Here is a 25,466-nt window from a genome sequence, read left to right as displayed (position 1 = left end):
TAAAATGCAGCTCTTAAAACATGTATGAGCTAAGAGGCTATAAGATATGGAGATAGTGGTGGTTGGATGTAAATCCTTCTTTCTTTGCCTATTGCTTGTACGTGAACCTCTTTATTTGGTTTCTCTTTGCTCTCCTTCATCACAATAGGCCTTGAAGGATATGCACATCCCAATAGTCTTTCTGGATAATCACGACTCACCCACTTACTAGTATGGAATACACCTCTTAAAACTGATGTTCTAATGGGCCACAAAAGTGACTAGAGCCACTAAAGTGTCTCATGCATATATTCTACTATTTTAAGCATTACTTTTGCATGCGACATACAAACTTCGTGAAACTTCTTCAGCATCTTGTTTAGGATGTGTTTAAGACTTGAGAGTCATATTTGAGTTATAAATGGTAAAAAGCAAATTTTATATTTATTTTTAAGAGTCTTTTTTGCATAAAATTGTAATTTACTACTTAACCTAGGCTAGTGGTATACTTATTGAGGGATTTTTTAAAGAAGTGTAAGTCTCTTTTTTTTTAAAAAGTTCTACCATTGAGACAATCTAGTAAGATTAAAAGCATTTTACCAAATCAATCCTCAGAGATGGCCATGCAAAGACGACTTCAACCCTTAATTTATTGTCTTGACAGTTTTTTTAAACTCATACTATATTGTGTTGGGCGTATTTCCCCGAGCAGGTTTTTTATTTAGACATCTAAAAGGCTATTGAATTGTTTTTCTACAAATTCTCTTAATACACAAAAATGGCTATTTTTTTACAGGACTGTTGTTAGACCATACATGAGTTAAGAGGCTATTATAATATGCAGATAGTGATGGTTGGACATCCTTCTTTGTTTGCCTATTGCTTGTATGTGAAAATATTTCTCTCCTATCTCTATTTGTTCTTTGTTCTCCTTCATCTGCATGGGCCTTGAGGGCTATGCACATCCAAATAGTATTTTTGGATGTTTGTAATAAATGCAGGCATTCTTAATAAGGTCTTCTATCAAGAAAGTATTTTTTTCTTATGAGTTCCTCCAAAATTTTCCTACCACCCTTCCTCATAAGGTGATTCTTTTCCTTGAATTGACTTGTGCTTGATGCCAGAGCCATTCACCTCACCAGTTTCATACTTTCCCATTGTGAACTATTAATGATGGGCGAGGAGACGTTTCATTGAAATGGAATAAAGTTTACGGAGAAGTGTTTAGCTTCTTTTACAAGATTAGAATAATGATTTCATTATGAACTAGAAAGAGAATGGGCTACATAGAAACAACTTGATAGGATGGCTAGTGATAATATGAATAAAACAAGAGATTGATGTTTGAGCATCTTCTATGAGTGTAGTACATTCAAAATATATAATTTCACACGGAATTGTTAAAAAAATGAGTAAATGAAACAATTTTGCAAAATTTTCCATCTCTTTTTATAGAATTTTAGAGATTCATAAAGGTTGTATGTAGATCCCTATTTGGATGCTCCTTGCACTTCCATTTTGGTGGACACTCTGATCGAAATTAGTGAGAAATAGTCAAATATTATATTCAACGGAGATACTCTCCATATATTTTCTCCACAATAGATTTTCAAGGTTGGAATCCAAAGTCTTTGTTGTAAATTCTCTAGGATGATGGAACCCTCTTGAAAGAGACTTTAGGAAAATTTTAAGACATTCAAGGCTTGGAATTAGAATTATCAATGCATACGTCGCAAAAGCTCATGGCCAACTCTATGAAAATTTGAGATAATGGGATGTTGATTGGAATCAGTGAGGTTGCCAGAGGGTTCTCAAAAAGGTTGGAGGTCTTTTCCGTGTATGAATTTAAAAATTGATTTAATCTGTATGAGAAGAGTGAGGACCGCAAATCAACAACACTTGCATAGAAAAATTGTACTGAATTATGACTATGATTTAGCTAGAATAGAAATTCTTTATTTGTGGAATATCAAAGTCCTTAAAAGCAAAAGATATTTTTAATGGACTAAAAAACAATTCCCAATTGTAATTATAACAAGGAATAGCGCTAGGATGGATAGCCTTATAGCTCTAATACTAGCCGTTTGAGTTGGAGTAGGCTATGGAGGATAGAAGTAAATGAGTGATTGAGGGTATTTGATCCTTCCTTGACCTCAGGTTTCAAGGCCTACATTTAGGGACAAAACACGGGGTAATCTAATAGATTAGGAGCTGAATTCTTGGTCCGTACAATTTGGATTGACCACATAAAGTTTGAAGGATAATAGATCTAGACTTATGCTAGCTAATGCACCAATAAAAGTGTCTAGCCCTTGAGTTTGGGATACATTGAGCATCTTGATTTGTTTTTTGATTATTGCATTATGAGTGTTACTCCGGTCACTACTTTAAGAGAGGCTTTCAAAGATTTCAAATTTTAGTAGGGATTCTTGGTGGTTGGTCGCTTTATCTCTCATGATAGGCACCTTTCTTGCTTCCTTATCAATCTATATAAGAAATTTGGTGATTTTCCTCACGGAAGGTCATAATTGTGCAGCATATGTATCCCATGGAATCGCTACTATTCATAGTATTGGTGCTCAAACTCTTTCAGTTGGTCCTTTTTCTATTGTAGGTGGTATCTTTGTTTGCTTTGATATTAGAGGCCTATTCTCAGCTACAATGCTTGAGGTATCCCTCTCTATAAGCTCCCTCCTCGATTTGGAGTTTTCCACCCCTTATAATCAATTCCTTACTCAAGACACACGGAGCACAAAGACTTGTGCCACAAGTTAATGCAACACAAGATAAATATTGTGGAGATTGTGAGGGATGGTTGCGGGATGTTCATAGCATGGAGATTGTGAGACAAGGTTGTATGATCTTGCTATCATAAGATGTAAAACATCGAGTGTGCCTAATAATTGAGGTGCTAAATTTTAATGGGTTGGGGGTGGGGGCCGACCTCTTTTTCTCTTTCTCATGAGAGTCAAGGTAAACTGAGCACGCAAGGAAATGTGGGCATCTTTTTATCTTCATCAATCAGAGTCGCTTCGAGCAAGTTGGATGGTGATAGCGCCTCAAGACGAACAGTAGTAGCGTGCCACTTGTGAGGACCTGATTCGACCACTTGTCAAGAGCTCATTGTACTGCAGGAAACGATATAAAGGAGGGTGGAATCCACTGTTGTGGAAGGTGAGAGAGAGAGAGAGAGAGAGAGAGAGAGAGAGAGAGAGAGAGAGAGAGAGAGAGAGAGAGAGCTGGTAGATCCCGTGGTGGCTGACCAATGGATGTGCAAGAGACAGCTCTTGCTTACATTGTCAGCTCCAACCTCTCAGGTACTACTCATACTCTTCATAGACCTAGTTTCTCGACTCTATGGCAGACTTGTTCATGTGAGATTACACACGTTTTAATTAAGCTGTGTAGGGATGCCCATACATGGCGTTCAAGTGTAGGTTGAGAACGACAACGCGCTTGTTGTAAAAAGCGGCTGCGGTTTTGAGCGCAGGTTTCTGTTGCCGCCCAACGCTAACCTGGACAATGCAAGGGCCGTTTGGGATGGCCAAATCCTCACCGTTTCCATCCCTAAAATATATCCCATTTATAAGCCTCTTCCCTCCAAAAGCATTCTCATGAAAGTTATCCGGCTTTGAGCTCACCTTTGCACATGGCCACTTAATTGGGCCTAAAGTAGTAGCCGTGTGTGAATACTCCTTAGAAGCGATTCACCCATCTCTACAGCCTATATAGGGATTCCTCCACTTAAACTTCCACTCACACCCTTCCACTTTCACTTCTTTGCGGCTTTCGAGAGCTATTAACCATGTTTTCCCATTTTCCTCAGCAAGGTACTCCCTACCTATATAAGGACTCCTCCTTGGACTTTGTAAATTTTTTGGATTTCAAATTTACATCTGCCCGTGCTTATATTGTTGTAGAAAACAAATTGAGGCAATGGAGTGAAATTCCCTCGCCCCTACATGTAAAATTGATGGAGTGGAGGGAGTTGGCCATTTCATCAACAAATGGAGGCAAGGGAGTGAAGTTGGATTGCCTCTACATGTAAAATTGAGGGGTGGAGTGAAGTTGGCCATTTCATATACTCATATGTTTCCATTCACTATGAAAGTTTCCATATACCGCTAGTTTATAGTTTGACAAGGACAATGAACTGTGTTTCATGATGGTTTATCGTGTAATGTGTGACCTCATATGAACACATGGACGATGGCTATTTCTTGTGCAATGCTTGCTTCTTTAGAAAGTGGTAAACTTTCTCATAGTTTGACAAGCAAGAACACAAGGAATGTCAAGTCGACCTTTGGTGCACTGTAAAACATTCGCAGAATGGCAAAAATGAGAAACTTGTAAAATTTCTCATCTCTTGATCACAACAAGCCTCCAAAGTTGATGGACCATTCCATTTTACCCAAAACAACCATTTCTTATGGTTGCATATAAATGAGACTGGGGATTTTTTTACAGTATGAGATAACATTCACGGTTAACTACAATGGGTTTGTTATCATAATACATGGTTGCTTTTGCCTCACTTTTTTTTTTTGGCAAAAAAATTGGTACAAAAAAGTTGCATTTTTGCCATTCTGTGAATCTATCATTAAAGTTTCTATAGTCACACTCAATACAAATACAATATAGATGTTTTCTTAGTTCCCTTTGGACCTTTGGATTAAAAAGGATCTCATGGATCATGTCAACGAAATAATAGATCGCTTACCAAGTGGAACCTTGGGGACAATGAAGAAGTGCTAAATACAACAAACATGAAAAAAATTGGTTTAGCATTATGACCTATACAATCCCTTATGAACTGTTCAATATCTAGCCAAAGTTTAAGTTTATAATAAGATATGATTACTACCTACAAAATGCACACAACTAGTCTAAGGAGCTAGCAATATTGAAAAAGCTCTACACTAGAATGTATCGTATTCTTCTACAATTGGAAAACTCAACCATCATCATATAATATGCGCATGCTATATAAGATATCAAGTGCCCAAAACTTAAGGAGGACAAGCTTTATGTTACATGTGCCACTTACACAGTCAAAATGGCACTTGGATATAAAGAAATCCATTTTAAAAAATCATAAACATGCTAAAATTGACGAAAAAATAGGATAAGGTAATTCTTGTAATTTGGTCATAACTCTCAACTTTAACACTTAATTCTCCCTTCACGCATCTAAACATGTTGAGAACTACTAAGACTAGTACTCTAGCAATCTAAACCTCTCAATCATGAATTTTAGAGTGATATAGATGCAAGATATTTAAAAAATACCAAAAATAGGACATGTATTTTCACACAGTTTAGGTTTAGAAATGTTGTGCCAGAGTAAGGTTAATGGTGAGATCAATATTCCAAAAAAATGTCAACTTCTTTCAGGTCATAAGGCAAAGTTGTGGATATATAGAACCTAGAAATTAATTTTCAAACTCTTCAAATAGTTCAAGAAAAATGGTCACTTTAACGGAACACAAAAGTTTCCCATTACCAATCTAGTGTTGGCACTAGTTTGGTACCAAAACACAACACATAACTAACTTTTTTTAACGGTCCTTGATCAAATGCTATGTAACGTACAAATATCTCAAGGAACCTTTTGAGACCTTCGAATATGTTAATCATAGTATCCTAACAAAATGTATCCTTGAATCAAACTAGTCTACAGGCAAGACATATAAAATGTGTTTTTAATTCATAACATAAATGAAATAGATTTAAAGTTGTTAAGTAGGGACTCACACAAAAATACACACCTAAATTTGGCATGAGAATAGAAAACCTATATCTCATCCAAATGTGGTATTTAAGGGTTGCACTTGAAGCCTACATAGAGGCGTATTAGTGCATACATTCAATAGAGAAAGGAAAAACACTTATAATGGTGATTTTTTAATCAAGCAAAAATGCATAAAATGTGAAGAAGGAATCCCAGCTAATGACAAACGCAATACTAATAACTCTCAATTAGAGCTTGGCTTTTGCAATGGAAGTAGTGGCCCCTAGAATTGCTCCCATTTTAGAAATCATGTACAAATTAGAGCTTATTCTAAGAGAGACATAAGTAAAATTGAATGGAAATCAATTTTGTAATTAGTATACACACAACATCTAGCATTGATCCGAATAGATTAGGATCAACGGGGTGATTAGGAAATACTAATCACACTAATAGATCTTCTACAGATTGTGAAGCTATGTGGGATGCACACAAGAGCCATTCATGGATTAAAAAAACATCGTAGAGAATATTAATCATTGAACATCAAAATCAGTACAAGAGTGCCTCTTATATAGGCATAGGCCAGAGATTGTTGCTTACATCATGGTGTGTGGGAGAGAGAGCTGAAGGATCGGCCCAAATGGGGAGGATCAAGTGGAGAACCCGTATGCACCCGTTTATGGGTTATTTGACCTATGCCTTCGCTTTATATGAAAGTGGAACTTGTGCGGGTTAAATCATGTTAGCCTGGTAAGTTTTTAATGCTAGTTAGCATGTGCCAACAAGATACGATGCTAGAATGGTATGCTTTTTATGCTAGCTAGCATTTGCCAACAAGCATATCTTCTAACCATAAGGACAATTTTGTTTTTCAAGTGTGTGGTCCATCTTCATGAAATATATAAAGTGTATAGGTACTTTTAAAAATTAGAAGAAAGTGTATTTTACTTTCAAATGCTTAAACATTTATGTTGAGACGTTACTTTGAAGGTGTGGTGCAGTCATGATGCATAGAGGGAACCAAGGCACATGGATCACATGTAAGATAGAGGAGGAAGGCGATTGCAAGCTATAAGCATTCCCTTGAGCCTGCAACTCACGAGGCTTCTCGGGTGGAGAAAAGCTAGGCACACCAGTCAATCACCTCCTACACCTCTCTTGACACTCCACCAAGAAAGAGGTTGAGGGCCAAAGATTCTACTACTTCTCCTCCGCCCCCACAAACGGGTGAAGTTGTCTAATTACCAAGGATACCCAATGTCAAAGAACATGTGTGCAAGGAAGGGGAAGCATGAATTAGGTACTCTCTCTCTCTCTCTCTCTCTACTACTGAATGACACTGACTACCTCTCACTTTACACCAAGCCTCTATGTGTGTGTGTGTGTGTGTGTGTGTGTGTGTGTTTGTAAACTGAGTAGTTGCATGCCTTGTGTTGCAAATATAATTGAAGATTGTGCACAAATTTCTTGAGAATTATTTTCTAGAGGGGTTTCTTAAAGAAGATTTGTAACGTTGGTGCAGCCAAAGTGTGTCCACTCTAGAAGGTGGCATGAGCAGATGAATGGAGTCTAACAAAAGCATGGCAAGGGGCTGGAGAAGCTAGGAAAACCATGGGATGACAGGTAGCAACGAAATTGTATGCATGATGCGGCTTATAGGCCAAGAAAGGCTCCACGAGGGGTGAAAGAGCTGCAAAGTGCAACTCCTGGGTCCAGGAATAAATAGCTTGAAGTGTTGAAGAAGCAGGTTCAAACGGCTCATGAAACCGAGTTCGGAGCCCAAGTTATTGAAGGTTGAAGTTTTAGTAGTTTTCAGATTCTTGCCAGACACGGCAGCTGGAGACAGGTAAGCCAAGTGGGAATCAAGGTATAGATGTGTAGAGCTCAATTCATGGAGCCTATTGGTCTTTTCAAATTGCCAATCGGAGCCATGGTTTGCAAGATATGATAAATTGAAGTTTTTTTCGGGGGCCGGGTCTAAGCCCACTTGGCTGCATTGGAGAATGTGCCATTTGGAATCTTTTGAGCACAGACAAAGTTCTACAGTAGGGTGTTCATCATACGGAGCTAGCAGGAAGTGACTGCATGTCAAACGGAGTCCATAGCAAAACATTACAGCAGTCGGAAGATTGGGTGTCTTTGTCCAAAGTGTTTGCAGATGATTTTTTCTCATTTTTTGTCGCCTCAAATAGAGAGCTCAGGGAAGTCTGAAAGTAATGGCGTATGCACGGTCAAGGGAAGGGAGGCAGAATTTTTTTTTGTATTCAATGGAAGTGGTGATTTTTTTTAAAAAAAAAAAGGGGCCTTAGAGGCCATTGGAGGGGGGATCACCCGCAACTGCCACATGGCATGGGGAGATAATCCCGCATACGGTTCCGCAGGAGAGAAGCATGGGGTATAAGAGCTAGAGAGTGGCGTCATTTGGGAGTGTATGAGGAGTTGAGAGCTCCTTTGGCATAGGATATGGAGGCCCGCTCAGGGCGCTGCGCAGTGGGCGTTTAGTGGCTGTTTTGGCGGTGTGTTGGCAGTGCACAGGCGGTGGTGCGCCCACGGGCGCCCGCGTGGGGTGGGATTTAATAGTGATGACATGGCAGTTAAGGGCCAGTGCCCATGCCCACTAAGGGTCCAAATTTTTGAGGAAAGGGGTATACCTCTCCCTCCTTCCTCCTCCCAATAACGACATCGCTATTGCTCAAGGAGGGGAGGGGTCTCGCTACAGAGAGGTGAGCCGACAGGAACAGTTAAAGGGCAAGGCCAAGGACACTCAAAGGCCCAAGGGGAAATCCGGGCGGCCAAATGGAAGGGACAAAGCACCAAGGTGTACACCATGCAAATGTTTCAAAAATCAAATATGCCAAGTGGTGGCAATGCAAACAAATTCTAAAAGAAGCTCTAAGTGAAGTGCACGAGAGGAAAAACTCATCGATTTTTTCTTAGTTGGACCTCCTAAAGGCACCCCTATAAAAGAATGTAAATGCAAAAATTTGAGGGCTTTTTTTCCTGAGTGTGTGATTGGAAGTTTGAAGCTTGTGTGGTGCCAAGCTTGCCATTGCAGCTACATACTTGATTGTACTACTCCCCTATGCAATAATACCACTTATTTGACCCTATCTCTTGTGTTGCTTCTCCCAATTCCCCTCCTTTTCTCTCGCTCTTCGTGTATTGGCCATTGCTTGCAGAGGGTTTGCGTGCAGCTTGAAAGGTGCTACCAAGAGGGCATATTAGGAGTGTTTTGTGTGTCGGAAAGGGTGAGTTGAGCAGTGTGGGTGCATTTGTGCTGCGGGGTGTTTTTTTGCAAGGTGTGAGATAGTTGTTTTGTATGCTAAAGTGGAGTTGTTAGCGCAAATTGGGGATTTAACATTTGCGAGTTTTTCATTTCAAGTTTTTTTGACAATTTTAGCAATCTTTAGAGTTTTTTTAACCAAATATGTGTCATAGCATAAAGTATCTATTTAATGTAATTTTCAATCCTCATAAGACTCCATATATGTGTGGTTGACGGAGAGAGAAAGTATAAATTCTAGAGAGATAGTATTTATGCGAGTTACCATTAGAAGAAGAGATCATAAATCGTTGAGAGAGAGAGAGAGTGACTTCTCTTCTAGAGAGAGAAAGTAAAATCATAGAGTTGTATATCACTACGCAGAGAAAGAGAGAGAGAGAGAGAGCATAACGACGAAAAAAATGTAAACAAATAAAATCACCATGTCACAACTCATGCCGTTAGAGTCAAATATGCTCGCAACGCATGTGATCAGAGTCAAATAATCCACAGCATATAAACATGCGATAAAGTAAAAAATCATGCAGAATAGAGACAACACTAATTTCAAAGTTAAATATAATCCATAGCATATATAAATGTGATGAAGTAAAAAATAATGCCAGATAGAGACAATACTAATTTTCCCAAGCAATTTCTTTTTGAAACAACATAAGTTTGAGGATGTAAGTACATTCGCAAAACTACCACAGGATAAGATCAAAATTAGAGTACAAAAAAGGATAGTCGCCATAAATGTAATGGCCACTCTAAAAGGCAAGTAATTTGCTCCCAAATAGCTTGCAAGATGCTTCATATCTTTTGCTTGAAATTTGAAATCCTTTGCTGCATAAACAATGTTTTTTCAAGATAAATAATCACAAGTATAATAAACCAAAATAAATACAGAAAAATACTTTCATATCATAGATCAATATTCTAGTTGAGTGAAAGAAGCATACCAAACCAGTTGTAATTAAATGGAGGGAGAAATCATCCTTGGTTGTCCAAGAATAAAAGCGATGTCCATTGGTGAGAGGGTTGGCTGATGAATAATCATGTGCTCCTTAGGTTCAAGTCCGAGCACTTTTGTGTACACATAGTACATATGTTTGCATGCCAAAAAGGATTTGTTGGTATTCTCTCGCTTCTGAAAATCCGGACACGTGCATGTTGGACTCTGTTTTATATGAATCTCATAACTATTTTCAGTGAGAACTCGGAAAATTACATGCTCTTGAGACCTTTTCACTTCATCCAAAAATATAATTGTCATACTATTACATGCTTCCAATTTCTTCATGGCCTCTTTAGAGATTCCATGCCTCCACTTTTTCTTCCTCAAGCTACCACCACCTTCTTTGCAGTCGCCAGCAAGAGGTTGTGGATTTACGATTGAATTCTCTGTCTGAAATCCACTCTGATGCAGCGCGGAAAGTTCCTGTGTGGAGATATCTATCCGTCTTGCTACTGGCCAAACATTTGGAGCAGGAGGTAAATCTTTGACTTGTCTTTTGATTGATTGGGTATGAAAAATATCATGATTACAAAACCATAACCATTGCTCGATTGTTTTACCCTTGAACATTCTTTCGGACCATATACATGGAGCAACAAGACCAATTGAGCGATTATGCAAGATATTGTCACAATTTTTTCTCCCTACTGTTCCAAAACATTTTCTTTGACTTTGAATGGGCATTCTCCTGAGGGCCCACTGAGTGCCTGGCACATCACTCTCAAACACATTGTTTGTTTTAGATGACAAAGTTGTGGTTGTTTCTTTTTGAGATCCAATATCATCATCACTGTCACTAATTTGCAGCGGAATGTTAGAAATACCTAGTCCTTGGGTATCAAACTTGATTTTTTTTGGTCGACCGCGAGGGTTTCGTTGCTTAGATTCCATGCCATATTCCGGCCGATGGGAGCTACTTGTTCTTGTTCTGCCCCTCTTTTTGCGTTGTACTGTTTCTTTGTCTCCATGCAAAATTGGCTGTGCATACACGGGAGTCCCTGCAACAGCCTCGTGTAATAGATGGGCCACGTTGGTTGGAGTTGGAGTTTGCTGAGATTCAACTCGAGAAAGCAAGGTCTCCATTGTGGGACCCGTTCCTATATAACGCCCAGTAGTATATCCCAAACTCTGACAATAATGACAAGTTATTGTTGTATTCTCTTCCATTGCAAGGTAGTCCTTTTTCACTTGTTTGTCCAAATATCCATGAAAATCTCTACTATTGAATTCTTGTTCCTTAATATAATGAGGACACGTTGAATAATTACACTGCATGAATCCCAAACAGTGGCTTAGACGAATTGTGCATGCTATTGCCATGGTTGTCATAGATGGGTGAGTCCAGAAGTGACCATCAAAGCGTTGTTCCATCCCTGTCATTCGTTTTGTTTTATCCTGAGTCGCAGGTAACTCAAAACACAAATTTACATCATAATGTTGTGGAAGTTCAGCAACTTGCAAACGAGCTCCACATAATGTTAACAGATCATTTAACTTTTTTGCCCCTGGATTTTGTTGAATCCAAATGACGATTGAATGAGTTTTGAGCTGTCCTATATCGTCACCACTACTTTCAAAATGCACAATGCTTAAAACATCTTCAGATATCTCTTTGTCATTTCCTTTCTCATTGTCAGATACCTGTATAAATGTGTCTGAATGAAGCATCTCAAACAAGCTCGAAAAAGAACCATCTATTAAGAAATGCTGATGACCTTCGATATCCCACTGTGGTTGCAGCAAGACTTTTGTTAGGCCACAATCACTTTCAATAAGAGCAGATAGTGACTGAAAATGGCAAGATGGAGGCAGCAAACTCTGCAAATAGTAAGCACTAAGCAACAATGAGTTTCCCTTCAACTAAATGTCGCGGTTGAATATCTGACCACCAACCTTCCAAGTTATTGTTACTTTCATGTTGGACATATTATCTCAAGCAACAGATTACAGGGTGGAGATGCGAGAAAAATGTGGTGGATTAAGTGAAGGTGGTGAAGGTTAATGAAAGTTAAAGATAAAGTGAAGGTTAATGAAACTGGTGAAAGTTAATGGAAGATGTGAAGGTTAATGAAAGTGAAAGATTGGTAGGTAGACGAAAAGACAGTTGCATAAGATCTTGTGACGGCTCAAAGAATAATGAAAATCATAATTGAAGAAGTGCATTTAATATATGACGGTTCTGAATGTATGTGCAGTGGAATATGTCATCAAATTTGAGGGGCCATTTAATTTCTAAATGGTGGTTCAAGGACTGCATTTAATGCAGTCTAATAGTGTCTTCATCTTTTGTGTATGTGTGTGTGTGTGTGTGTGTATATATATATATATATGATTGTGTGAGTGTGTGTATAAAAAACGTAACATTCTATATGACTGACTTTGTATAAAAAACGTAGCAATTTTTTTAGTTAAGTTATATATATGATTCCATCTTGCCATTTTATATATATGTGTGTGTTTTTGGTAGTGTGTATATAAAATTATTTTAGTTAAGTTATATACATTACTGTGCGTGTGCATAAATGATTTTGTGGGTGTGTGTAAACAACGTAGAATTTTATTAAGTTAAGATATTTAAGTTAAGTGTATGTGCACATAGTTTAAGTTAAGATATTTTTAAGTTGAGTGTATGTGCATTTTTTTAAGTTAAGATATTCAAGTTGAGTGTATGTGCACATAAGATATTTAACTGTGCACATAGTTTTTACATTTTGTGTGTGTGTGTGTGTGTGTGTGTAAAAAACATAGTATTTTTTTAGTAAAACTATATATATGAATCCATTTTGTGTATATCTTTGTGTGTGTATATACATATATATAGATAAATGAATGTGTGTGTGTGAGTGTTTATACCACAATATCATTTTTGTAATATATGGTGTGTGTGAAAAAAGTAGTAGTTCAGATGAAAGTGGAGTGAAGTTTAAATGGAGTTTTAATTGAGATTGAAGTGGAGTGAAGTGAAAGTGAAGTTTTTCTGTGAAGAAGGATATGAAAGTGGAGTGAAGAGAAAGTGGAGTTTTGCTGTGAAGAAGAAGGAGTAAGAGAAGACAAGGTACTGTGTGTGTGTGTGTGTAGATTTTCTACTCACGTGTGTGTGTGTGTGTGTGTGTGCTTACCTGCGCACGCTCGTCCGATCCACCTGAGGAGGTCCAATGGAGCTCCCCCATGCCTTGAAAGGCATGGTGAGAGGGCAGCGCGCGCTGCTTTCTCACCATGCCTTTCAAGGCATGGAGGAGCTCCAATGGAGCTTTCATTGGACCTCCTCCGGTGGATCGGGCGAGCGTGTCCAGGTAAGCACACACACACACACACACACACACACACACACACACTCACACACACACATCAAAACACTTGCACACATAGCACAAACACATACACAGTCATGTATACGCACACACATTACACTTGCATACACACACATACATACATACATACACCCACATATATAAACACTTGCATTCACAACATCAACACACTTGAATACATACACACATACACTTATAAACACTTGCATTCACAACATCAACACACTTGCATACATAGCACAAACACACACACAATCATGCATACAGACACACACATATTACACTTACATTCACACACACACACAATCATGCATACATCCACACACACACACACATAAACACTTGCATTCACACACATCAACACACTTGCATACACACATATTAAACACACTTAGAGTAACAATTACAATGATGTAAGAACCGGTCGTTGTAGAGAAGAGGTATACAAATGTCAAAGTGGATTTGTATTTTTCCTTGCCATGAGCAAGTTAAGAATGGTTTTTTTTGTAATTTGCATTTTACGCCGTTATGCTGCTGAAATTTAGAATTTTATATTTGTATTGTCAAGCATATACATACATACACATATATAAACACTTTTATTCACAACATCAACACACTTGCATACACACATATTACACTTACATTCACACACACATAATCATGCACACATCCACTTGCATACACACACATACATACATACATACACCCACATATATAATCAATTGCATTCACAACATCAACACACTTGTATATATACACACATACACATATATAAACACTTGCATTCACAACATCAACACACTTGCATACATAGCACAAACACATACACAATCATGCATAAAGACACACACATATTACAATTACATTCACACACACAATCATGCATACATCCACACACACACACACACATATAAACACTTGCATTCACACAATTTAACACACTTGCATACACACTTACAGTAACAATTACAATGATGTAAGAGCAGGTCGTTGTAGAGAAGAGGTATACAAATGTCAAAGTGGATTTGTATTTTTCCTTGCCATGAGCAAGTTGAGAATGGTTTTTTTTTTTAGTTTGCATTTTACGCCGTTATGCTACCGAAATTTAGAATTTTATATTTGTATTGTCATTGCTAAGAAGATTTTTGTTGTTTGTGGTTAATAGATTATGGCTCGTACACCATCTAAACGTGGCATGACAGGTATCTCTCAAAGTAAGTTCAAATACATTAAGATATTTGTTTTCTTTTCTTTTGTCTCATCATACTCACTAAACTATTTGTGTTCTTATTGTTTTTTGCTTGTAGGAGTAGGATACACATTAAGGTCTGGCACTACAGGGCATAGAGCCAATGCACGATCTTCCATTGCTTCTTCCAATGTCCATCGAAAGGAGGATATTTTGGGTGATGTGCATGAAGAAGAGGATATATTGAGTGATGTGCATGAAGAAGAGGTGTTCATAGATATTCATGCTACACAAGGTGAATTGGTGGCTCACAGCATGTCTGAAGCAACATCAATTGTTGCTAAACCTCCCGATCATCCAACAGTATTTGGAAAGGATGTTCATGGTCGAATATTAGAGGAGATTGTAGAGGGTTTTATTGTAAAGAGAGGTGGGAACCTCCTCGAATTCCTCTTTGTAGATTGATGGAAAATAAAGCCATTAGAAAATAAATCTACAAAGAGGAATTCGAGGAGGTGAAAAGGTTTGAGATGTCTGGATACAGTGTGCTTGGAGCTCCATTTCTTGTGTCATTTAAGAAGCCAGGCCATGATCAACATTATGTTTCCGACTTAGACAAAGATGAATGGGGGCCTATTTGGCGAGAAATAAGCGATGATTTTGATAACTCCCTTCCCCTTGAGTGGGAAGACTTAAGGGGAAAAAAAATTATCGTTTGTGATGGTAATCACCGTTTGAAAACTTGGATGCGCTTAATAAAAACACGTAAGTGATTTCTTTTTTGTTTAATGTAAAGTTGACTTGTATTACTCTATGCTTTCTAATTTTCTTTTTTGTTGTTGTAGAATTTTCAATGATAAAGTGAAGACATTGTTCTGTGAAATGTCAATTTGTCTTTGTTGATAGAAGTGCAGAGGGGGAGCTTATGCTAGCTTTGCGCTCTCAAAATGAGTAAGCACATTTGTTGTTTTGAACGTTATTGCTATTAATTTATCGATGTCATTCTACTGCCATTTAATTTAAGATATTGTGGTTTAGGATTGGTAGAACCACTGTGAGCACAAATTTTGGGCAGGAGATCTTCTTGTTCCAAAAACTGGCTGTGGCAAGCAAAGATTCTTTAATGAAAGACTTTCCCCAAGATTGGATTTGATGGATAGAGGTAGATCTTGCTTGTGAGAAGAAGGCATCTAAAGGGAGTTGGTACAACGCTCCTGCTCTTTTATTAGCAATGCTCGTATGGAAGGTATATTTTTTTGCCTTAAAGTATACTTTTTATGTAATTTCTAAAGCTTGACATTATTTTGTAAAATCTTACTTTTTTTTTTCATTTTCTCTACAAAAGGAAGACTTTGACTTGTCTCTTATCGAAGAGATGCAAGAGATCAATGATCCCTCGATTTAACTGCCAGAAAAGGAAATGGTTGCTCGAGGAAGAGTAGAAAAAATATTCAAAGAAAGAGCTTATAAGGTAAACACTTTCTCTTCTCCCCGTTTATGTTTGAATTTCTACAAAATTGAAAGTTCACATGTCATTTGAATTTGATATATTTGATTGAAAAATTGATTTGATTTGATCTCGTGCTAATGTAACATAGATGTTGGCCATTGCCAACCCCGCCAATGGCCAAGGGTTCTTCTCTTTATTATTTAACTTCAATTGGATAAGAGAAAAGGATCAAGTGGGCCTTACAAGAGACAAAGTCCACTCTTTGGCAACTTCTAAAATATCACCAGAGAGGTAATAATTTTTGGATAAAAAATACACATGAAATCATCAAATGAATCAATAGGAAAAAGGAAATATTGCACTCTTTGATGCATTGCCGTGTAGAGGATGTTACTTCTGAGCGTTATATTAGTGCAATGAAATTTAGAATGAACTTGCGTAAAGAGTGGTATTGGGGAAGTATCTTGAAGCAATGCTTGAGGATCAAAGGGAAAATGATTGAAGAAATGCCGGAGGGTTTTGAAGCATGGTTGGATCACCAATTGAGGGACCACATTGATAAAGCTTTTGTGGAGCTTTGGAGTAAGCTCAACACAAAAGAGTCGGATGAAAAAATTCCAAAGCTTATGGAATCTTCAAGGAGAGTATTATTCAGGTAATACAATTGATATCTTTATGGTTTTTATTCTATTTTTTACTTAGAGTTTGTATAATAAATAAGTCACTTAGGAAAGGAGCTCAAATAAAGTTAACTGCATTTTATGTAGATGGCTAATTCAGCTTTACGATCAAACTTTGTTGGAGAAGTTGCCAATTGCTGTTGAAAGTTGGAGGGACCTCTCTTGTGAGGAGTGTATGTATCCACTATGGATGAGAGATTATGGTTTGATTGCTTGGGAAATTGAGTATTGCCCTTGGTGGCTAGATTACACTCGAGGCACCTACCCATGTGATGAAGGGAACTTATATAAAGGTTATTTTTGGCATTTATAAAAATTGCAAAATTGTTAAAGTGCTCATACTATTTAGATTATGTTTGTGAGAAATATATTTTTGTTTGCTTTAGAGCACGTTCTTGAAAGAAATGAAGATGGTATTGAGGAGATTGGCTCAGCTTCCAAGAAAGCCACCTCTTCAAAAAGAGTAAACAATACTACAATCTCCTCTATAAAGAAACGATTGGATTTTGTTAGATCCAAGAAGCCCAAGAAGTCTCCCAAAAAGAACCAAAAAGGTGCTCAAGGCTCCACAGGTAAACTTGCTTGTATAGATATCTAGCTGTCACTTTCTTTCTACTCAACAATTCTTGATGAAATATTTTATTTTCTGATTATGCAGTGCCTTCCATAGATTGTGATGTGAACGTTATTGGGAACATGCTAGATGTTTACAAAATTTCTCTCGATGATGAGAAATGGTAAACACATGTGAAAAGAAAGACTAACTATGTGTGGTGTGTGTTGTGAATGTTTGAAATACATGTATTTGATCGTATGCAGGATCTTGGATTTTCTTCATTCAGCCCATGTTGATGGGGAAAAGAGCAATGAAGTGGCCTCTCTTTTGTTTGCGGATTTTCCAACAAACTTTAAAGTTGAAATTTTTTTAGAGAACGAGGTATGCATCCTTCAAAACCACAATGGACAGTCTATGATAGTTTTGGAACTTTAATTAAATTAACAATGCGTATTATGCAGGTCCCTCCATGGAATCAATTCTCTCGAAAATTAAGTAAGAAAGTGGCCGTAATAGCTTCAAAGTATGTGGCAGACAATGGGTGGTACATCACCCTAAGCTCCACTAATCACTTTGTCATTGTGTCTAGCCATGCCATCGAGATGGGATTCAAAATGATGCACACCATCCTTATTTTGATCCCCGATGGTTATGTGCGAAAGACCATTGAGATTGAGAGAGTAAGTAAATTTATTTGTTGATTGCAAAGCATGCTTGTAGTTTTCTTCAATTAGATCACATTCTAGTTGTAATTTGTAGGTGGAAACACTATTGCTAGGATTGTTTTATCGTAAGGGTCAACGTCCTATCTACGATCGACAAGATGGAGAGAGCGTGGACAAAAACTCTTTCGATGCCAAGTCCGGAATACTGGTGGAGCGCGTCGACGGAGAGTACATTGGAGGACACGCTCTTAGAGGTGCCGCCGAGCGTAGCCTTGACTTCTTTCCGTAAGAATATATGCTTCCTACTATGCGTTATTGGACTATGTTACATAAAGTAAAAATATGCATATTTTTTGCTTTTTTTAGCTGGCTTGTGCGGACATTTACTGCGGAGCACACCTACATTGTTGATATGTTTTCTGGATGTGGTGGCTTGGGCAATGTTTGCGTTGAGTTGTCTAGACACTGTCTCTGCATAGATAGTGATCCAGAGGTCTTCCATCAACATCTTTCACGCTTCAAGGCTCCATGTGTACGTGCTATTTCAGCAGTTGATGCAGATAGCGATGAGGAGACTGATTGGCAACAATATGAACCCGGATCAAATTTCCCTTGATTGACATCAACATTGGTATTATCAATCATTTTTTCTAGTTTGTGATTTTTATGGAACGACGTGTGACCATGGTGTTTGGGTGCCACTTTTTTGGTATTACTGAAGACATGTTGTTGGTGTGGATCGTCCTTATCAATTCAGCCATGATTTCATATTTATTATACTAGATAGAAGTTTGTTGAGAGCTTTGGATTTACCAAAGTAATATACCAACATATGCTTTTTTGCTTATGTAATTTCTTCTTCCTGTGAGCATTCGCTGTTGCACGGAAGCAAGTATGGAATGGGAATTTTTTTAGTTTGAATTTTCATACCATTATGCTAACAAAATTTTGATTACTTATCAATATCATCATGCTTTTTGTTCATGTTTGAAAACATAATCATGATTTCACGTATACAGAAAAGTTAGTCAAGCTTCACGGAAGCAAGTATGGAATGGAAAATTTTTTTGTTTGTATTTTCGCGTCATTATGCTGTCGAAATTTTGATTGCTTGTGAATATAATCATGCTTTTTGTTCATGTTTAGAAACATAATCATGGTTTCATGTATACACAAAAGTTAGGCAAGCTTCACGGAAGCAAATATAGAATAGGAAAGCTTAACAAAAGTTAGGCAAGCTTTCACAGAAGCAAGTATGGAATGGTTTTATTTTTATTTTTCACGTTGTTATGCTGTCAAAATTTTATTTGCTTGTCAGTATTTCTTTACACTGTCGGTCTAAGAATATATATAGTTTTATATATAATATTTATATTATATAGATAATATCTTTTTATTTATTTATTTATATGTGTGTGTTTAAGTACGTAAGGAGATCTTCAACTCGGTAAACTGTTTTTAAGTACTTGTTTATACAATATATATAGTTATTTATACGTGTGTGTTTATGTACGTATGCAGTTCTTCAACTCAGTAAAGTGTTCTTAATTACTATTTTATATGCAAGAGTCTATGCGTGTTTCATTACTTTGAGGTCTTTGCCCAAACAAGTACAACCATCAATATTTTTTAGATTCCTAGTTTCAAATTGGCTTATTAGGCATTCATCCTTGTTTGCAACAACACCTACATGGACAGGAAAGTATATTCTACTAAAAGTAGGGTAAATACTAAAGACATGCTCATTCTTTTCTTGCATTATATAAAAAACTCACATATATTTTCTTTACATTTTTGGCTTTCAAACAGCTTGTAGTTACATTTGACGGTTCCGTTTAGCTACAAGATATCAACAATACCCTAAATTATGACAGATCTTGAAGATGTGTTAGTAGACCAGGCCGATTAAAAGTATCACAGCTACTTCAATAATAATAAGTCAGACAGAGACATATGAATTATTCTCGCCAAGGCACTAAAGAGTGGAACACCATCATATAGTTAAAATAAGCATCATATAATTAAAATAAGTTGTTTACATGATTACGTAGGGAATCAAACCTGCACACACACACACACACAGTACAACTTGCATCACACTAGTACAATTTATCATGTGCTAGTGCATATTTATTTAACTATATTCTTTAGTGCATAATTATTTAAATCTTGCCTCAATCTTCTACCACATTAGAGCCAGATATGTTGACCAAGTTGATTGTGCGTTTGCAGACAAGCATATGGTCAATCTCCGCCTGTAAAGCGGCCCTTCGAGAGCTATCTATGTACCCCCATGTCTCCCACTTGCCCAGAGCTTCTCGCATTGTCTCAAAGCCATCATTGAGTTCCTGGTCTCCGGTGTTGCGAGCGCGATTAAGGTGGTTGAACATCCGGATCGCCTTGTTTGTGTCACGCTCTCTTTGTGTAAACGTCTTCTTTTCCTCAAGGGGTGCGTTGGGGGGGAGTTTGTGAAGCTCTTCATGGATTTTTGCAACTACCTCATTACCAGTACTAGCATATCCTATAGGCATTGTATAAGTACAGGGAAAATGAAAAAATCTCTCTTGATTAGCACCTCCGATTCACTTGTGCAGCATATGGTGCTTGCCTTGTAACATTTATATAGGCTAAAGCACCATGCTCTCAAAGAGCATTGATAGTGATGGAAGAGTGGCATGTGTTAGTGACATGAGGGGTCCCACGCAGCATATGCTAACTGCTAAATTGGAATGTGCAATAATATATGCATGATTTGTCAATATGAATATTATAATCGTCTACTACTCCACCACTAACTTTTAAAGTGGGGTGTGCAATAAAATATGCATGATTTTTCACTACGATTATTATTCCCCTATAAGATTTATAAGCATCTAAAAGTGCAATGAGTAGACAACACTAACTGCCTCTCTAAGGGCTCGGGAAACACTATGATTATGATTCTTCTATGAATACTATAGGCATATAATAGTGCAATGAGTAACCACCACAAACTGTCTCTCTAAGGGCTCGGAAAACATTATTTGTGGACCCGGCTTTGGAACCTTTTCACACGCATATGAACAGGAAAGCTCTCTCTCTCTCTCTCTCTCTCTCTCTCTCTCTCACACACACACACACACACACACACACACGTGAGTAGAAAACGTGCACACAACCTCCTTCTTCACAACAAAACTCCACTTTCATCTCAATTACAATGTGGGATATTTATAAAATATATAAATTAAACCAACATATAAACAATTCTATACCAAGATACTAAATGAAATAATTTGAACCGGCTTGAGAACCTTCTTGCCCAAACTTGAGCCGGACTTTTTTCATTTTGAACCTATCTTTCCTCTCTCCCCCTCATCTCCCACTCTCTCTCTCTCTCTCTCTCTCTCTCACACATACACACACACACACACACACACACACACACATGTGAGTAGAAAACGTGCACACAACCTCCTTCTTCACAACAACACTCCACTTTTACTTAACTCCACTTTCATCTCAATTAAAATGTAGGATATTTATAAAATATATACATTAAACCAACACATAAACAATTCTATACCAAGTTACTAAATGAAATAATTTGAACCGGCTTGAGAACCTTCTTGCCCAAACTTTAGCCGGACTTTTTTCATTTTGAACCTATCTTTCCTCTCTCCCCCTCATCTCCCACTCTCAGGCTCTCTCTCTCTCTCTCTCTCTCTCTCTCTCTCTCTCTCTCTCTCTCTCTCTCTCTCTCGCGTTGTCGGTACTCTCACACCCCGATCCTAACTCTATTTCACAAGTATGTTTTTCTCTCTCCGTCTAATCCTTCTTCTCTCTCCTTCCCTCGGTACTTATTTAACATACCACAACGCCACCTTAGAGAGCATACATATGAGTGGAATCCATGCTTCTATAAACTCGAAAAAGCATCACCTGTAGCAAAAAGACATGAATTGATTAACTCGCAAATAAAATTAACCCGCGCAAATTAGCCAATTTGAAGGTGTTATTTGAGAGGTTAGGGGTACTGTGGAATCCCTGGGCTATAGAGAGCCAAATATTTTGTGCGCTGGGTGTGTTCCCTATTCCCTCTCTCCATCTTCTGGTGCCCCCATGGAGGAGCTACTGATTGCTCGTTGGTGTTGATCCAAGAAAGGAAATCTCCATCAAGGAGAGATGGAACACATAGTTATGGACCAATTTTTTCCGGAGAAGGAGATCCGGAAGAGTGGATGGCCGATTTTGAGTTGTATATGATGTCACTGCATATGCCGAATGAAGATAGCAAGATGCAAACCATCCCGTTCTTGATGCGGGAAAATCAAAGACATGGTTCTATGCATTGGAGGGCGAGCCAAGAATTCTGCAAGATTTTCGAAAAGAGGTATCTCCTGGCGACTTGGATGCAAGGTTGAAAAATTTGAAGCAGGACATGAATGAGGAATTTAGCATATTTCTCGCCGGCTTCGAAGAGTGCTGGAGGGACTTTGCAGTGGCCATGCAGTTGGTCAATGGTGGTGAGTACTTTAAACTGGAAAATCTTATGTCTTGTTTACATCCCAAAATTCGTGAAAAGGTGGATTTCGAGGGACTGAAGAATTACAACGGGGCGGTTTCTATTGCGCGGTCTAAAAGCCGAAAAAAAAAGAAGATGATTGAGCAAGGGGCATTGGGATATGAGGGCATTGGGATATGAGGCAACCGAAAAATCAAGACAATTGAGGGGTAGCAACCGTTCCTCAACAATGGGTACGTACAGTTCAAGATTTGTCTGAGAAAATGCAAGAGTTGCGTTTAAGTGTTATGGACAAAGGTCAAGCAAGGAGAGGAAGAGGCAAAGCTAGGAAATTGCCTGACAGGTGCTACAATTGTGGAGAGGAGGTCCACTATGCTCCAGATTTCCCTCACCCACCAAGGGAAAGGGGCGGCATGTATCCTCTATTTGGTCGAGGCTGTGGTCAAGCGCAATTTAATGGCCAAAGAGGGCAGCAAGAGGTTGAAAACCAAGCACAAGTGGCTCTATCAGGTAATGATGAAATACCAAGGGTTAACATTATTGGTGTTGACAGGCAGGAGGTGTTAACATCATGGCCAACAAAAGAGCACGGGGTGACAGGAAGACTGAGACAGAGCGTGAAACTAGAGCAAAGAAGGGGAAAGAGAAGGTAAATGAAGGTAGAGAGCAACCAGAACCAAGCAGAAGAAGGCGAATACGAAGAATTACCCAAAAGGATTTTCAATTGGGACGTGATAATCCGGAGTATGATTTGGTAAGAGATGTTCAAAATCAAAAGGCTAACATCACTTTTGGGCAGCTGCTTGTATTAAACCCTAAGTTAAGAAGGCAATGGTCAACTAGCGTCATCATGAGGCTTCCTCGAGTGGGAGGAGAGGTGCATACAATATAGAATCTAGCCTTAAAAGTGAGGAGTCCGACCAATGTGCTTCTAGTGGTGGATGGTTTGATTGAGAAGAAGAAACAGGTTCAAGCCTACAGCGATGGTGGTGGCCAAGTCTGTGTTATTACGGAGTCGGCTATGAGGGATATTGGCATTAAAGCTGTTTTCAGGTCCAATGTGCAAATGAGGATGACTAATCACACCAAAGCTCATTGTTTAGCAGTGGCACAGGATGTGAAGTTAAAGGTTATGGGAATTGAATGCTTAATTGATTTTTTTGTCATGAAAGTAGGAGAGAATGCTTCTCCAATTATATTGGGGAGGCCATGGCTGTTGGCAATTAGAGCCAAGCAAGATTGGGCGACCGGGGTGTTTACCTTGCCAAATCGGGAGAATGGAGGACAGATTGTGTTTGATCTAAAGACCAAGGAAAGTCATTTTCATCCCTCAGCGGGTGGAGATAATCGAGATTACAACACAAGTTATGAGTACACAAGTTTATATTGCTATGACGGTGGAAACGGTGGCTATCAGAGTGGTTTTGTAACATAACATAACCTAACTCAAGTTTTGTACCAAAGTCTTATCTTTTGCGAGTTATGAAATGCTACGGATTATGGCTATAAACATCATTTGTAATGAGTAGTTATTCTAGTTTCAGAAACCGGGTTGCAATGGAACTTCCAGATTATAAATACAAAGCCATTTGACCCTTTCAACCCCATTTTTGGTTAAACCTAAGGTAGCCTTAGTATATAAGGTACCTAGGTCATTTTGTAAAGGAGACTTTTATCATAATCAAAACTTGAGCGCTGCCATCTACTGTGTGTGAGAGAGAAAGAGAGTGAGCATATTTTGTTGAGGCATGGGCACTATCTCAAAATTTTCATATGCCCACAAGAGCGAACTCCACAACATCCATCCATCATGTTTTGGATTGGTTCTCACAAATTGAGACAACCAATTCATCCCTCGTCTATTTTACAAGTGGAACACCTCGTCTTCTACCTACACCCTCCAAGCTTAGGGATGGCCTGTTTTTGTGATGAACAAAAAATTCCCTCGTTCAAAAAAGAGTCCTTGTCTTGAAGGTAATCTTGGTGTTGTTTTCTTAGTACCCCTTTGTAGCCCATATTTTTCAATTTTCATCATGATAGAGTGGAGTATACCCACATTTTACCAGATGGTAGAACGTATGTTAGTTTATACAACTTCCATCAATTTCCAAGTGCCTTGCACTTTTTCAAGAACCTTCCTCATTGTTTTGCAAATGAAGAGGTATGCTTGGAAAAATGAGAGAGAGAGAGAGAGAGAGAGAGAAAGAGAGAGAGAGAGAGAGAGTAGGAGAAATCTATGAATGGGAGACACAACAAAAAAAATCATACAATAAAATATACAAAATGTTTAGAAATCATCTTCCAAAAGATCTTTACAAGTAGTATGATCTAAATTTAAACCCATGGGTAAATCAATATAGCTAGAAATTGAGTTGTCGTTTGTGGATCCATTGGCTTCATCATCCTCCAACTCCTCATATTCCATCTCATCACTCTCATCATGGAAATCATCCTCACTAAGATTGGTGGTGTTGGGACTCGAATCATCTATCTCTCTATCCACTTTCTCACCCTCATACAAACTAGTAGGTGGAAGAGGGTCTCTACTTCATTAATGGGGAAATTGGTTCTTTCTCAAGGTGCTACAGGAACTACGAACCAAAGTTTTGATTGATGGACTGATGGGATATATATGACCTATTAAAAAAAAAGAGAAATGATGGACATTCATATTATGTTATAAGAAAATAAGAGTAAAGTGGTTTAACCTCACTTGCTCAAAATTGTGTGGCAAAACTAAGTTTCATGCCTCTCCATGTAATACATACAAGATTCCACCATGTAGAGCCCACTCTCATGTCGTCTAGACACATTTACAAACCACTTGCACTCAAAGATGAAGGTATAAAAGCTTCTAAAATTGACCTTTAGTATCCTTTCAATAGTCCCACATTACCTAGTTTTAGCACCATTTGTGTCAAAGTTTCCCATGACACCACAATCCATGGTGGTTAGACGCTCGTCAATGTGGCGTGTACAAAAGTGTCGCCCCTTTGAACACATAGAGCTACACTATACAGTATAAAAAATAATACAATCAATTACAAAGATATAACCAAATAAAATGAGTACTCTATATATATATATATAGATATATATATGAGCATTAGATATA

The 25,466-nt window shown here is 38.1% G+C and overlaps 1 pseudogene; it reads left to right on the top strand.

The window, feature by feature from the left end:
* Positions 1-3,244: 3,244 nt before the first annotated feature.
* On the top strand, positions 3,245-3,614 carry LOC147429221 (17.6 kDa class I heat shock protein 1-like; annotated as a pseudogene).
* The last annotated feature ends 21,852 nt before the right edge of the window (positions 3,615-25,466 follow it).

This window comes from Adiantum capillus-veneris, chromosome 22, assembly GCF_014529385.1.
Source record: "Adiantum capillus-veneris isolate H3 chromosome 22, ASM1452938v2, whole genome shotgun sequence".
Classification (NCBI taxonomy): Eukaryota; Viridiplantae; Streptophyta; class Polypodiopsida; order Polypodiales; family Pteridaceae; genus Adiantum; species Adiantum capillus-veneris.
Note: the sequence above shows the minus strand (reverse complement) of the source record. Positions and strands in the feature narration are given on the sequence as shown.